General features: G+C 41.1%; 1 long non-coding RNA gene and 1 pseudogene across 1 annotated transcript; one reads left to right on the top strand and one right to left on the bottom strand.

Moving 5' to 3' along the window:
* Positions 1-305: 305 nt before the first annotated feature.
* Positions 306-2,482, bottom strand: LOC141831432 (uncharacterized). The gene is made up of 3 exons (XR_012602070.1): positions 2,222-2,482; positions 1,254-1,313; positions 306-473 (listed from the first exon to the last, which is right to left on the bottom strand). It is a non-coding gene; the product is annotated as an uncharacterized LOC141831432 (long non-coding RNA).
* A 692-nt stretch (positions 2,483-3,174) lies between these two features.
* On the top strand, positions 3,175-10,289 carry LOC141832469 (uncharacterized; annotated as a pseudogene).
* Positions 10,290-14,897: the final 4,608 nt, after the last annotated feature.

Raw genomic sequence — 14,897 nt, 5'->3', positions numbered from 1 at the left:
GGTGTTACGCCCCGAGAGACGGCCATCCGAAAAATTTTGGCAGCATCTCCCTTGTAACAATCCAACTTTTTCCTGATACATAGTAATGTAGAAGGCCCACACGGCCATACTAATACAATACATGAACAAAACTACTATCTACGACATTAAAGGCCAACACGACCACATTCACATATCCAACACATACATATGATAGTACATAACTACGAAAAATTTTGAAACACCACGATAAACAAAATTCCACAATCTCCAATAATAAAATTACTACAACGGAAATTTACCAAAGTTCAAGTCAATACGAAGTAAACATAAGACTCAACATGACCCACAAATTCCACGAAATAAAATGACGAAAGTCCACAAGGTATAACATGAATAAAACTCAGAAATAATAATATAACGTGACTTCTTAAGCTGTGAGATAGGATAGTCCGGCATCACTCCAAGCTTTAGAGATCATCCTTACCTGTTACCTGGGGAGAAAACAAAGAGACCCTCCAGGGTCTGGGTAGTGAGTATATAATACTCAGTAGGTATAATCAAGTAAGTGCAGAACATAAAAAAAATATATGATAACAGCAGGATAGCATACAAGATCAATAATTTATGTATAACAGCAAATATCATGCAATTCAATCATAGGCACATATATCAACAAATGTAATAGCTATAGTCGTGTAATAACCAATGCAATCATAAATGCAGCAGACTACTATTAACAATGTATGCATATATGCAATGCATGTCACTGTCTGCACTCGCCACCCCCAGACACTCATCCAGTGTAGTGAACTGAGGCGCACGACAGGAAAACTGCACTCGCTCTAATAACAAACCACTACCAATAAGTGGGGAGCGGGCAGGATCAGGAGGGTCAGTCTTGGTTGCACCCAACTTAGCGCAACAATTGCTCTCACTCTTGTGTCACTATCATACAACGACAAGTGAGGCCAACAACAACAATAATGATCAACAAGTCTATTACTACCATGTATGCGTCATGATGCTCAGTGCAACAATTAAGCCTATATCTAATCAGGCATAATCAACGGGTCATAAAATAGTATCAAACAACAAATAACATGCTAATCACAGTAAAACATCATCTATACAAGTCAACAGCATGAATCCATAACTATGTATCATATCAGGTTCAACATCTAAAATAGTAAAATTATCAACAGGGAATTAACAGTGAAAGTAACTATTTACTTACAAATAGTCCTGTGTTGACTAAGCACAGGAGTACCCACCTGATATGACGAATGACGATAAAGAACCCTCTCGTGTGTAACAGGATCAACGATCAAGTCCTGCAATTATATTAACAACATCTACTAAATACTAGACTGTATTTTAAATTATACAACAAAATCAAACTCTAATCAAAACTAGGGTTAACCTTAACCGGATCAACCGAATCAAGTCCGTCAAAGGGTCCAACCAACTTGATCAACCAGAACCAACCAACTCTAATTAAGCCGACAAACCTAACCCAACCAATTAGTTTGGTTAAGCTTAATCCATACTTAACCTTAATTATGATTCTAATCAATCCCCAAAAATTTCACGAATAAAACCGACGTACTTCCTCAACAGATCAAACCAAACTCATCACATAAACCCAATGTAACCAAATTGACCTAATCTAATCTTTCACCAACAATAATCTGATTCCATAAGATTTCAAATTTCAAAGATTACACATTAAAGTAAGCGTTCGTAGGATATTTTGAAATCACTGTTCTTCCTCTTCTTACCAACTAATTTAATAATTAGAATTTAGTTGCGTGTAATGAATTACTATTTTCCAAGTGGAAGAATAGTTCTGAACAATTTTCTCCAAATGTTCCAGATCCTGGTAATCACAATAAGAACTTATAAGAATATATATAATTAAACAGAAAATCTTGGGAGGGAATTTCATGAGAAACCAATAACTCCAATGTACTAACATATCAGCATGATAAGTTCCTTTCAACAAGAAGATAGGAATACCACATAATCATTCAGATTTAACCCATCACTAGAATATCGTAGTCATCATTCATTTTTCCTTTCAATCTATAACAGGGAACATTGCAGCGTCGAAAGGGCAAAAATAGCATATCCCAGACAGCGTATTCCTTATCAAGTGAGGGACTAAATCAAAACTAGTGAGAAGCACCTACCCCCATCCAACCAGCAAACAAATCCGAACAGAAAGAACCTAGAATCACACCTTGGTTTGAAGCCGAGAACTTGCTCACCGACGAGGGAGACAACGGCTACGGCAACCCACGGAACCAGGCGAAGCCGACGGTGCTTCGCGAACCAGAGAGGAAGGAAGAACGCGGCGACCTCCTTCTCTCCACGCGCTATGATCGTCGGGCAGAGGCGACGGCTGGGACACGCAAGAGAGCAGCGGCGTTTAGGGTTTCCTTCACATTCCGCCAGCGCCCGCCTCCTCTTATCCCCATCCTCCGCGATGGTTGCCGACGAAGTCGCGATCGCGCGATTTGTGCGACTCCCGACTTTGTCTTTTGTTTTTTAATTTTAAGAATTCCTAACGGGTTTCGGGTTTAACCCAAAACCTGATCCATTACCCTCATATCTTACACTAGGCAAGGGAAAGTCCTGATTTGGAGGATCAGGCAAAAGTGTTAGCAAAGTCAAGTGCACCAGGTGCAAGTCCATGTAATGTCAGGAGGATCGGGAAGCATGACCAAAGTCCAATCGGGTATGATCAGAAGGACCAGAGGGTTGGTGAAGTCTGAGCGGTCAGAAGGACCAGAGGATTGGTGAAGTCTGAGCGGTCTGGAGGACCGAATCGTAGCATAAAATTTCTGGGGGCCAAGGACAAAGCTAAGCAGGAAGTCCAACAAGTCTGAAGGACTTGTTGGCAAAACTTGTAAGGGTTAGAACAGTAAGCGTCAGACTAACCCAGGATTTTGATAGAAATATAAAGTTAGACCCATAAGGTGAAGTTAGGCCCACAAGTTAAGGTTTAGATAGTTTTGTTTATTTGTATGCTTGTCTTGCAGGAACCAGGAGCTAGAAGGGAGATGAAGAAAGCAGAGGTGAAGCAAACAAAGACAGCTGAACCAAGTCTGGGGTCAACTCAGGTCAACCTAAGTCAACTCGGTCCAGTCGACCTGAGTGGTCAGTCCAGTCGACCGGAGGTGGATAAATGTTATGGAAGTCAAAGTTTATCCAGATCCACCACGTCAGATTGGAGTCGACCTGAGTAGAAACTCCAATCAACTTGAAGATGAAGTCGCTGCGGAGAAAGAGGATCGCGACCTACGCGGGGTCGACCTGAGATGGAGTCAAGTCGACCTGAGCATACTATAAAAGGAGGGGCAACGTGTACAACCAAAAACATCAATCTACAAGCCTTCCTCTCTGTCCAGTGGTGGTTCGGAACACAAACGAGGCCAAGCTGGTTCAACCTCCCACCTCGCGGTCTGCCTCGGGGATGCCGTCGCCGTCGAGATGCTCATGGCCGCCGGCGCCTCGGGGATACCATCGCCATCGAGATGCTCATGGCCGCCGGCGCTGACTGAAGCCTGCAGAACGAGCAGGGTTGGAGTGCGCTCCAGGAGGCTATATACGCTCGGGAGGAAAATCTCGCCCGGATCATCGTCCGCCATTACTAGCCGTTCGCCTGGGCCAAGTGGTGCCGGCGGCTGCCACGGGTCGTCGCCACCATGCGTCGGATGCGGGACTTTTACATGGAGATCACCTTCCACTTCGAGAGCTCCGTTATCCCTTTCATCTCTCGAATAGCCCCTTCCGATACCTACAAGATCTGGAAGCGGGGTTCCAACCTGCGGGCCGATATGACCCTCGCCGGATTCGATGGGTTCAGGATTCAGCGCTCCGATCAGAGCATTCTTTTCCTCGGCGATGGATCGGAGGACGGGAAGGTGCCGCCTAGATCCCTGTGCATGATCTCCCACAAGGACAAGGAAGTAATGAATGCTTTGGATGGGGCAGGCGCGCCAGCCACCGAGGCAGAGGTTCAGCAAGAAGTCACCGCCATGTCTCAGACAAACATCTTCCGGCCAGGGCTTGACGTCACGCAGGCGGTCCTTCTTCCGCAGTTGACATGGAGGCGGCAGGAGAGGTCAGAAATGGTTGGACCTTGGAAAGCCAAGGTGCATGATATGCATAATGTTGTGGTGAGTGTGAAGTCCCGCCGGGTGCCAGGGGCCATGACGGATGAGGAGTTCCTTTCTGCCTGTAATGACAATGATACTGAGAATGAAGAGTTTGACGATATTTTGACAGAGGAAGAGAGGAATCAATTAGAGCATGCCTTCAAAATGGAATCACCTGACATAATTGATGCCTACCAATCAGATGGGCATGTCTTGAAAGGATGTGACACGAACTAACACACCCCGGAATTCGTCGAATGACTTTCTTAAGACTATAATAAAATTTTCACAGCGGAAATAAACAATCTAAGACAAGAATCAACACCGAGATTTAACGTGGAAACCTCCTCAATGTGAGGAGTAAAACCACGGCCTGAGGCACCACCAAAAACTTTCACTAAATCAACAAAGAAGTGGGTACACAAGTGTTCTTCTCTAGCCACCAACAACCAGCACATAAACTTCTTCTTCTACTCAGCGTAACATTAAGAACTCGTCTTGGTAATCATACGCTTAACAACACAAATAGAAGAAGTTAAAATCAAGAATACCAAATCTGACAGTTTTGAAACAGGGACGAAATCACCAGCTGGAAGACTCCAATGACGATCTCCACCGTTCATAATGAAGAACCTCAAGTTGGGAATACTCTCTCAAAATTTCAGGAAGATCCAACGGTGCAATTGGCGGCAACGCCCGGTTAAGTGAACGTCGCGCAGGCTGAAATAGAACTGCGACGAAATCTATTTTTTGGCTAACTTGCTTGGCTGCGTTTTTTCTCTCTTATCCTCCGAAGATAACCCTAGATGACCCCTTAATATAGATGAGGGCTTGGGTTTCATCCGTGTAAAGAATCACGGGCTTGGGCCGCTCTCACATAGGAGAGACCAACCCAACAAATCTCCCCCTCTCGACTATGTGGAGGAGCTCGCCGAAACACCGGCGACTTGACGACAAGCAATAATCTTTTCTCTTGAAAGCGCCTTCGTCATCATATCCGATCCATTATCATCGGTGTGGATCTTCTCAATATGCACTGCCTTAGAATTCACAACATCTCGAATCCAATGATATCTCATATCTATATGCTTCGACTTCGCATGGAAGGTTGAATTCTTCGCAAGATATATAGCACTTTGATTATCACAAAAGAGGACGTACTGTTCTTGATTGAATCCAAGCTCTTGGAGAAAATTCTTCAACCACAGTAGTTCTTTGCACGCTTCCGTGGCAGCAATGAATTCCGCCTCGGTGGTAGATAGTGCAACACATTTCTGAAGCCTAGATTGCCAAGAAACAGCTCCCCCTACAAAGGTAATCAGATAACCTGATGTCGACTTACGAGTATCAATATCTCCAGCCATATCTGCATCTGCATAGCCAATCAACTTTGGCTCACCACCTCCGAAACATATACCATAGTGTGCGGTACCACGCAAATACCTCATAATCCATTTCACCACATTCCAATGCTCTTTTCCAGGATCAGATAAGAATCGACTCACCACGCTAATGGCATGCGCTATATCAGGTCTCGTGCACACCATCGCATACATCAAACTACCAACCGCAGAGCTATAAGGAACCTTTTGCATGTACTGTCTATGCTCATCAGAAGAAGGACAATAATCGTGGCTCAACTTAACACCAGAAGGAAAAGGAGAACTTACTGATTTAGCATTTCCAATATTGAACCTTTCCAACACTTTGTGAATATACCTCTCTTGTGATAAGAAGATCTTCTTCTTTTCTCTTCTTCTGATAATTCTCATGGCAAGAATCTGTTCTGCAGGACCTAAGTCTTTCATAGCAAAAAACTTGTTCAATTGCTTCTTCAACTGATTAATGCGTGAAATATTCTTGCCAACAAGGAGCATATCATCCACATATAACAGAAGAATAATGAAGTCATTATCACCAAACCTCTGAAAGAAGACATAATGGTCTGTATTGGTTCTGGTGTAGCCATGCTCCCCCATAAAGGACTCAAATTTCATATACCATTGCCTTGGGGCTTGTTTCAAACCGTAGAGACTTTTGTTGAGCTTGCACACAAACTCTTCTTTTCCTTTTACTATGAAACCTTCAGGTTGCTCCATGTAAATCTCTTCGTGCAAGTCACCATGAAGAAAGGCAGTCTTGACATCCATTTGCTCAATCTCCAAGTCAAGGCTGGCAGCTAAACCCATCACAACTCAAATGGATGACATCTTCACAACCGGAGAGAAAATCTCATCAAAATCAACTCCTTTCCTCTGACTGAAGCCCTTTACTACCAATCTTGCTTTGTATCGTGCCTTAGAGTTGAGTTCATGCTTTATCCTGAATATCCACCTGTTCTTCAAAGCACGCTTACCCTTAGGCAACTTCACTAAATCATAAGTATCATTATCATGAAGTGATTTCATCTCATCATCCATGGCACGAACCCATTCTACCTTTTGCTCACTCTCCATGGCTTCTTCAAAATATTCGGGCTCTCCCCCATCAGTCAACAGAATGTACTCATTAACTGGATACCTGGTGGATGGTTGTCGTTCTCTCAACGACCTTCTGAGTGGCATATCACTTGGAGTTTCAGTTGTTGGTATATCCTCAACAACTTCGGTTTCTATTTCATCTGTTTCATGTTCATCATCTTGAACTTCACTCTGCGATGAAATTGACATAGGAGGAACAATACTCATATCCAAGTTCTCACTACTAGAAACAAAGGAAGATTTCACCTTGTCAATGTCCTCTATAGTATGATCCTCTGCAAAAATTGCATCTCGACTTCGAACAAGCTTCTTTGAGATAGGATCATAAAATCTATAGCCAAACTCATCCTGACCATATCCGATAAAAACACACTGCTTTGACTTCAAATCAAGCTTACTTCTCTCATCACTAGGAATATGCACAGAAGCTTTGCATCCAAAAACTTTTAAGTGATCATAAGAGGGATCCTTACCACTCCAAACTCGATTTGGAATATCAAACTTCAAGGGAACACACGGTGTAAGATTTAACACGTGAACAACAGTGTTAAGAGCTTCACCCCAGAAAGACTTTGGTAACTTGGCATGTGAAAGTAGACATCTTACTCGTTCAACGAGTGTTCTATTCATTCTCTCTGCTAACCCATTTAACTGAGGTGTCTTGGGTGGCGTCTTTTGATGTCGAATGCCCTGCTGTATACAATACTCATCAAATGGCCCCAAATACTCACCTCCATTATCTGATCGAATGCACTTGAGCTTTCTTCCAGTTTCCCTCTCAACTGAAATATGAAACTGTTTGAACACATCTATAACCTCGCTCTTGTGCCTCAGAGTATAAACCCAAGTCTTTCTCGAATGATCATCAATGAAAGTAACAAAATAAAGAGATCCACCCATAGTCTGAGTCTTCATAGGACCACATAAATCAGAGTGCACTAGGTCAAGAATATTTTCTTTTCTACCAGGTGATGAAGACTTAAATGAAATACGATTCTGTTTTCCTGCCAAACAATGATCACACCTCTGCAAACTGACATTCTTTAAATCAGATAAGACATTTTTCCTGCCTAAGAGAGAAAGACCTTTTTCACTGATATGATCAAGCCTTTTATGCCACAACTTAGATATAGCCACATTTTCTACCACATTCACTGCATGGTTCACAATCTTAGCATGCAACATGTATAAGGCCGAAGATCTCTCACCTCTGGCCACAATCATCGAGCCTTTGGTAAGCTTCCATCTTCCATCTGCAAAGGAACTACAATAACCATCATCATCTAGCTTTCCAGTCGAAATCAAGTTCAACCTAATGTCTGGGACATGTTTCACATCTCTTAGAATCAACTTAGAACCAGTACTAGTCTCCAAGCATATATCGCCAATGCCAACAACCTTTGCTTCACCATCATTTCCCATCTTCACAAAACCAAAACTACCTGGCATGTAAGAAGTGAAGAAATCCTTCCGAGAGGTAGTATGAGTAGAAGCACCACTGTCAATCACCCAACTGATATCATGATTAGTTAAATTAACCACATCATAGTCATAGACAATCAGGAAATCTTCAGTGGTAGTGGCAGCGCGTTCCGTATCACTACTTTCGCCTGATTTCTTGTCTTTGCCCTTCTCTTTATATCTTTGCTTATTCTCCTTCTTCAATAGCCTACAGAAAGGCTTGATATGTCCCTTCTTACCACAATGATGACATTCAACATCAGTAAATTTTCCTCGAGACTTACTTCTGCCATTGCCATCTCTACTCTTCGGTCCACGGTTATAATTTCTCCCTCGTGACTCGGTAACCAAAATATCTGACTTTGAAGAAGAATTAGAATCAAGAGACTTTCTCCTCACCTCTTCATTCATGCAGCTAGCCTTCGCCATATCATATGTAATCACTCCTTTTGGAGCTGAATTCGAAACTGATGTTCTGAAAGTATCCCAAGTGTGCGGCAAACTACCAAACAACCACAAACCAAGCAACTCGTCTTCAAATTTAAGACCCATGGAAGACAACTGATTAATATGACCCTGAAAGTTGTTGATATGATCCGCCATTGAAGAACCATCCTTATACTTCAATCCCAACAGCTGATTCATCACATACATCTTGTTGCTTCCTGTATTGCTTGCATAAAGCTCCTCAAGTTTACTCCAGAGAGTTCGAGCATGGTTGATTCCACTGACATGATTTAGTACATTATCCTCAACCCACTGTCTGATAAATCCACACACTTGCCTATGAAAGATAGTCCACTGCTTCTCTGTCTTATCCTCTGGTTTTTCTGTAGAGAAAACAGGCATGTAGTAATTCTTTACATAAAGCAGATCTTCCATCCGAGACTTCCAAGAAGAATAATTCGAACCAGTCAACATAATCATCTTGCTCGTATTAGCCTCCATCACTCGACACAAATCAGAACCTTGCTCTGATACCACTTGAAAGGATGTGACACGAACTAACACACCCCGAAATTCGTTGAATGACTTTCTTAAGACTATAATAAAATTTTCACAGCGGAAATAAACAATCAAAGACAAGAATCAACACCGAGATTTAACGTGGAAACCTCCTCAATGTGAGGAGTAAAACCACGGCCTGAGGCACCACCAAAAACTTCCACTAAATCAACAAAGAAGTGGGTACACAACTGTTCTTCTCTAGCCACCAACAACCAGCACATAAACTTCTTCTTCTACTCAGCGTAACATCAAGAACTCGTCTTGGCAATCATACGCTTAACAACACAAATAGAAGAAGTTAAAATCAAGAATACCGAATCTGACAGTTTCGAAACAGGGATGAAATCACCAGCTGGAAGACTCCAATGACGATCTCCACCGTTCAGAATGAAGAACCTCAAGTTGGGAATACTCTCTCTAAATTTCAGGAAGATCCAACGGTGCAATTAGCGGCAACGCCCGGTTAAGTGAACATCGCGCAGGCTGAAATAGAACTGCGACGAAATCTGTTTTTCGGCTAACTTGCTTGGCTGCGTTTTTCTCTCTTATCCTCCGAAGATAACCCTAGATGACCCCTTAATATAAATGAGGGCTTGGGCTTCATCCGTGTAAAGAATCACGGGCTTGGGCCGCTCTCACATAGGAGAGACCAACCCAACATGTTGCTCATCGTCACAGTTGCTATGAGCCCAGGGAGATCGAAATCCAGGATGTAGGTAGTAGTAGTAGTATGTGCGAAGGTAGACAGGAGAGGAAAAGTTGGTTTACTAACTGGGGAAGGAGGGGAAGCAATCAAAAACAAGAAGGGCAGAAGAAAGCTGTTGCTCCAAGAAGTTCACTTTGTGTGGAAGAGAAGGTGAGCGATTTGCTTAGTGATTCTCCATCTCATTACCCAAGTAGACCTGGAAATGATTCAGTAGAGGTTGTTATCAAGGGAGAGGATCTTAAGAGGGGAAAGGACAGGGATTCAAAAAAGTCAGGGATTGGAAATGATTCAGTTGAGGTTGTTATCAAGGGAGAGGTTCTTAAGAGGGGAAAGGACAGGGATTCAAAAAAGTCAGGGATTGGAAATGATTCAATAGAGGTTGTTATCAAGGGAGAGGATCTTAAGAGGGGAAAGGACAGGGATTCAAAAAAGTCAGGAATGAGCTCTGAAAATGGATACCGCCGGAAAGAGACACTACAAAAAAAATCATGAAATAGTGATGGAATAAAATTCCATCGTTATAATTAGTGATGGAATATTAAATTTCGTCGCTAATGATAAAATCTGCGACGGATAAATAATTCTGTTATTAATTAGTGACGGAGATTTTAATTCCATCGCTAATTAGCGACGGATATTTTAATTCCGTCGCTAATTAACGACGGGATTAATTATCTGTCGCTAATCTAACTTGTCTAGCGACGGAAGTAAAATATCCGTCGCTAATTAGCGACAAAAATTTACTTCCGTCGCTATAATCGCGATTTAGGATTGGATCCGATCCTGATTTTTCTTCTCCATGCGTTCTTTCTCTTTGTGATCTCCGTCCGACGTTCTTTCTCTCAGCGAAATCGCTGTCCCTCCGGCGTTCGAACGCTCGGTCGCTCCTCAGCGTCGCTCCAGCAGATCCTCGCGGCAAAGTCTCCTCCGACGAAATCTCCTTGCGCCATTTTTGCTCCGGCACAGTCTCCTCCGGCAGATACTCCTGACTTTCTCCCCAAAGGTAACCCCTCCGGTCATTTTTGACTGCCGGCACAGTCTCCTCCGGCAGATAGTAATTAACTTTTAGAATTACTGAGCAGTTTATATTTTTAGGATTCTGTAAGTCAATTTGAGTTAAGCTTGATTTAGTTCAAATTTAGTGCTTGATTTAGTTCATGCATATGACTAGTATTTCATGCCATCAAATTTCAAATGGAACTTGGTAGTAATTGTCAGTCGCATACATGTATGTGATGAAGCATTAGTTGTGTGCCTTAGTTGGTGGTTTGAGGACGAGAGAGATGAGAGTATGAGAATATGGAACCTTCTATTATTATTTGTGTAGGGATCTATATGCGCGAAAAACCGATTAAACCGCATATAACGCAGCAGAAAACAGGATCCCTCCAGAAGATCCATGCGAAAACATACTCGTTAGACGATTCTACCTACTAGAATCGAGTTTACCTTCGATGCGTGCCCTTCGCAATCCCGACAGCAACTCTTTGCCTTCAAGGTCGTCGGATCTCAGCACGATCAGTGTGTTCGCGCCTCCACGGTATCCACACGAACACTGAGATGGAGGGCTTGATTTAGTTCAAATTTAGGGCTTTGATTTAGTTCAAATTTAGGACTTAATTTAAGTCAATTGGAAAGTACTTGGAACTTTGCAATATTTCGATTCAACAATGTACCTTGCAGTGTGATTTAATTTGTAGAAAATTAGTAGAAATTTAATTAATGTGTGCGTTCAATTTAACATATCATTTATATGCAATAAAAATTTATCTTTGCAGAAGGTTACAATGTATATGAATAAAGCTTGGATGTACAATAGATTAGACGATGGATTTATCCGAGCTGAATTTTATGCTGGAGTTGAAGAGTTTGTAAACTTTGCTAAGAGTCATCCAGAATGCATGAATGGTGCAGAGTTACGTTGTCCGTGCAATCATTGCAAATGCAGAAATAAAGCTTTCCGTGATGAGGATACCGTCAAAGTGCATATCTGTAAAAATGGTTTTGTTCCAAACTACTACAATTGGTATTGTCACGGGGAGCCTTATGTCTCAGAACGAATTGGAACTTCGGCTGCTTCTTCATCTGGCACAACTGTTTTAGATGAATCAACATCTAATGATCAGATGATGCAATCAATGGTTTATGACGCTATTAATGCAGTTGATCCATCTAATGTAGATGAACTACCAACACCTGCAGTTCCAGCAACTATATGACATGTTAAAGGCTAGTGAAAGAGAAGTGTGGGAAGGTATTCCATCTGGTCATTCCCAACTATCAGCTACTGCAAGATTATTGAACATCAAAGCTGAACATCATTTCTCAGAACGATGTTACGATGACATTTGTCAATTGATGTCAGAGTTGCTCCCTGCTGATCACCAAATGACTGATAGTTTTTACAGTACAAAGAAATTGGTGAGGGGTTTAGGTTTGCCCGTAGAGAAGATCGATTGTTGTATAAACAATTGCATGATATATTGGAATGAAGACAGTGAACTGATTGAATGCAAAATTTGTGGTCACCCTCGCTACAAGCATCGTAGTCGCATTGCAGGGAAGAAAAAGAAAAATATTGCATGGAAGGTTATGTATTATTTTCCCTTAACTGCTAGACTTCAACGCTTGTATGCATCTGCCGCCACAGCTTCCCACATGAGGTGGCATCATCAGCATATGCACGAAGGAGGTATAATGTGTCATCCTTGTGATTCCCCTGCATGGAAACATCTTGATACAATATTTCCTACATTTGCGATGGAACCACGTAATGTGAGATTGGGACTTTCTGCAGATGGATTTCAACCATTTGGTCAGTCAGGACAACAATATTCATCTTGGCCAGTTATTTTAACACCTTATAATTTACCGCCATGGATGTGCATGAAAGATGAATTTATGTTTCTGACTGTACTTATTCCAGGTCCAACGAACCCGAAAGAGAAGATAGATATTTTCTTGCAACCTCTGATTGCCGAGTTGAATGAATTATGGAATGTAGGATCAGAGACTTATGATGTTGCAAGTAAAACCAATTTTACCTTGCATGCTGCTTTATTATGGACAATTAGTGATTTTCCAGCATACTCTATGTTATCGGGATGGAGCACAGCTGGTAAATTAGCATGCCCACATTGCATGACAGAGTCTGATGCATTTTCATTACCATGCAGTGGAAAGGTATCTTGGTTTGATAATCACCGTAAATTTTTGCCACTTGAACACCCTTTCAGGAGAAATAAGAAAAATTTCCTAAAGAATGTTGTAGTCAGAAAATTACAACCAACAATGAAGTCAGGTGCAGAAATCATTGACCAAATAGACAGTTATGGATTTCTACCAGTATATGATCAAAATTCTGAGGAGATAAATAAATACATTGTCAGGATGTGCAAATGTGGTTGGAAGAAAAGAAGCATTTTCTGGGACCTGCCGTACTGGAAGTATTTATTGATTCGACATAATTTAGATGTGATGCATGTCGAGAAAAATTTTTTTGATAATATATTTAATACAGTGATGAATGTTCCTGGAAGAACTAAAGACACTGCAAAATCACGAGAGGAATTAAAAGGATTGGTTAACAGACCAGAATTACATCAGAATGAAACAACAAAAAATATCCAAAGGCTTGTTATACATTAGACAGAGAAGGTAAACAAGCTTTATGTAGTTGGTTGAAACAGGTAAAATTCCCTGATGGGTATGCTTCCAACATGGCACGATGCGTGGATATGAATAGGTTAAAAATGTTTGGAATGAAGAGTCATGATTGTCATGTGTTCATGCAAAGACTTATGTCAATAGCTTTTCATGACCTTCTGCCTAATAATGTTTGGCAAGCACTTACAGAACTGAGTCTATTTTTCAGAGATTTGTCTGCCAGGTGTATTATGACGGCCGATATGCTTAAGCTTGAAAAAGATATTCCTGTCATATTATGTAAGCTTGAGCGTATATTTCCACCAAGTTTTTTTGATTCAATGGAACATCTACCAGTTCACCTACCTTATGAGGCACAATTAGGTGGTCCTGTTCAGTATAGATGGATGTATCCATTTGAAAGATTTTTGAGAAAATTAAAGAATAATGTTCGCAACAAAGCCAGAGTCGAGGGATCGATATGCAATGCTTATTTGGTTGAAGAAGCAACTTCTTTCTGCTCCTATTATTTTGCTGATAATGTCAACACGAGACATCGCAAGAATCCCAGAAATTATGATGATACTCAGCCAATTGATCCTTCATTGCTTTCTATTTTCAAGTTTCCTGGCAAACCATTTGGTGCTTCTAATTCAAGATGGTTAAATCAACAAGAATATCATGCTGCAAGAACATATATACTCCTGAATTGTGAGGAGGTCAAACCATACATAAGGTGAGTTGATTGATATAATCAACTAGTAATCCCTATTTAGTTATGTCTTGATATCTGAATTAATTTTTATTTAACTTTTCATCCATTTCAGCCTTTACGAACAACAACTTCATTATGAAAATCCATCTATCAGTCAAAGTGAAGTCGAGGAAAAGTTAGAGACAGAATTTGCACTGTGGTTTCAAATCTATGTAAGTTAAAGAATAAATAATTTTTCATACAGGAATATCAAAGTTTTTATCTAATTTATATCATATATATTATTATAGGTGAGCGATCGTAGATTATCAAATGTGGAAGATGGAAGGATAATCAATCTTGCATCTGGACCCCTCCGTAAGATACAAGTATATTCTGGTTACTACGTTAACGGTTTCAAATTCCACGTGACACAACGGGAATCACAAAGATTGACCTTTAATGCTGGTGTTTACGTAAAAGGATCTATCAACAACAATAACTCAGAATTTGATTATTACGGGAGACTCGAAGAAATTATTGAGATTGAATATCCTGCCTTACCCATAAAAAGATGTGTGTTATTCAAATGTTCTTGGTATGATCCGACTCCCAGAACAGGAACCAGAATACACTCAAACTACAATTTAGTTGAGGTTAATGCAAACAAAAGGTTTAACAAGTTTGAACCTTTCATTTTTGCGGTCCAAGCGGGTCAGGTTTTCTATCTTGAATATCCGACGAAGGCAAGAAGAGTTAGT

This window comes from Curcuma longa, chromosome 7, assembly GCF_044706935.1.
Source record: "Curcuma longa cultivar G26 ecotype Majalengka, Jawa Barat chromosome 7, ITB_CL_G26_1.1, whole genome shotgun sequence".
NCBI lineage: Eukaryota > Viridiplantae > Streptophyta > Magnoliopsida > Zingiberales > Zingiberaceae > Curcuma > Curcuma longa.
This window is presented reverse-complemented; position numbering and strand designations above follow the sequence as displayed.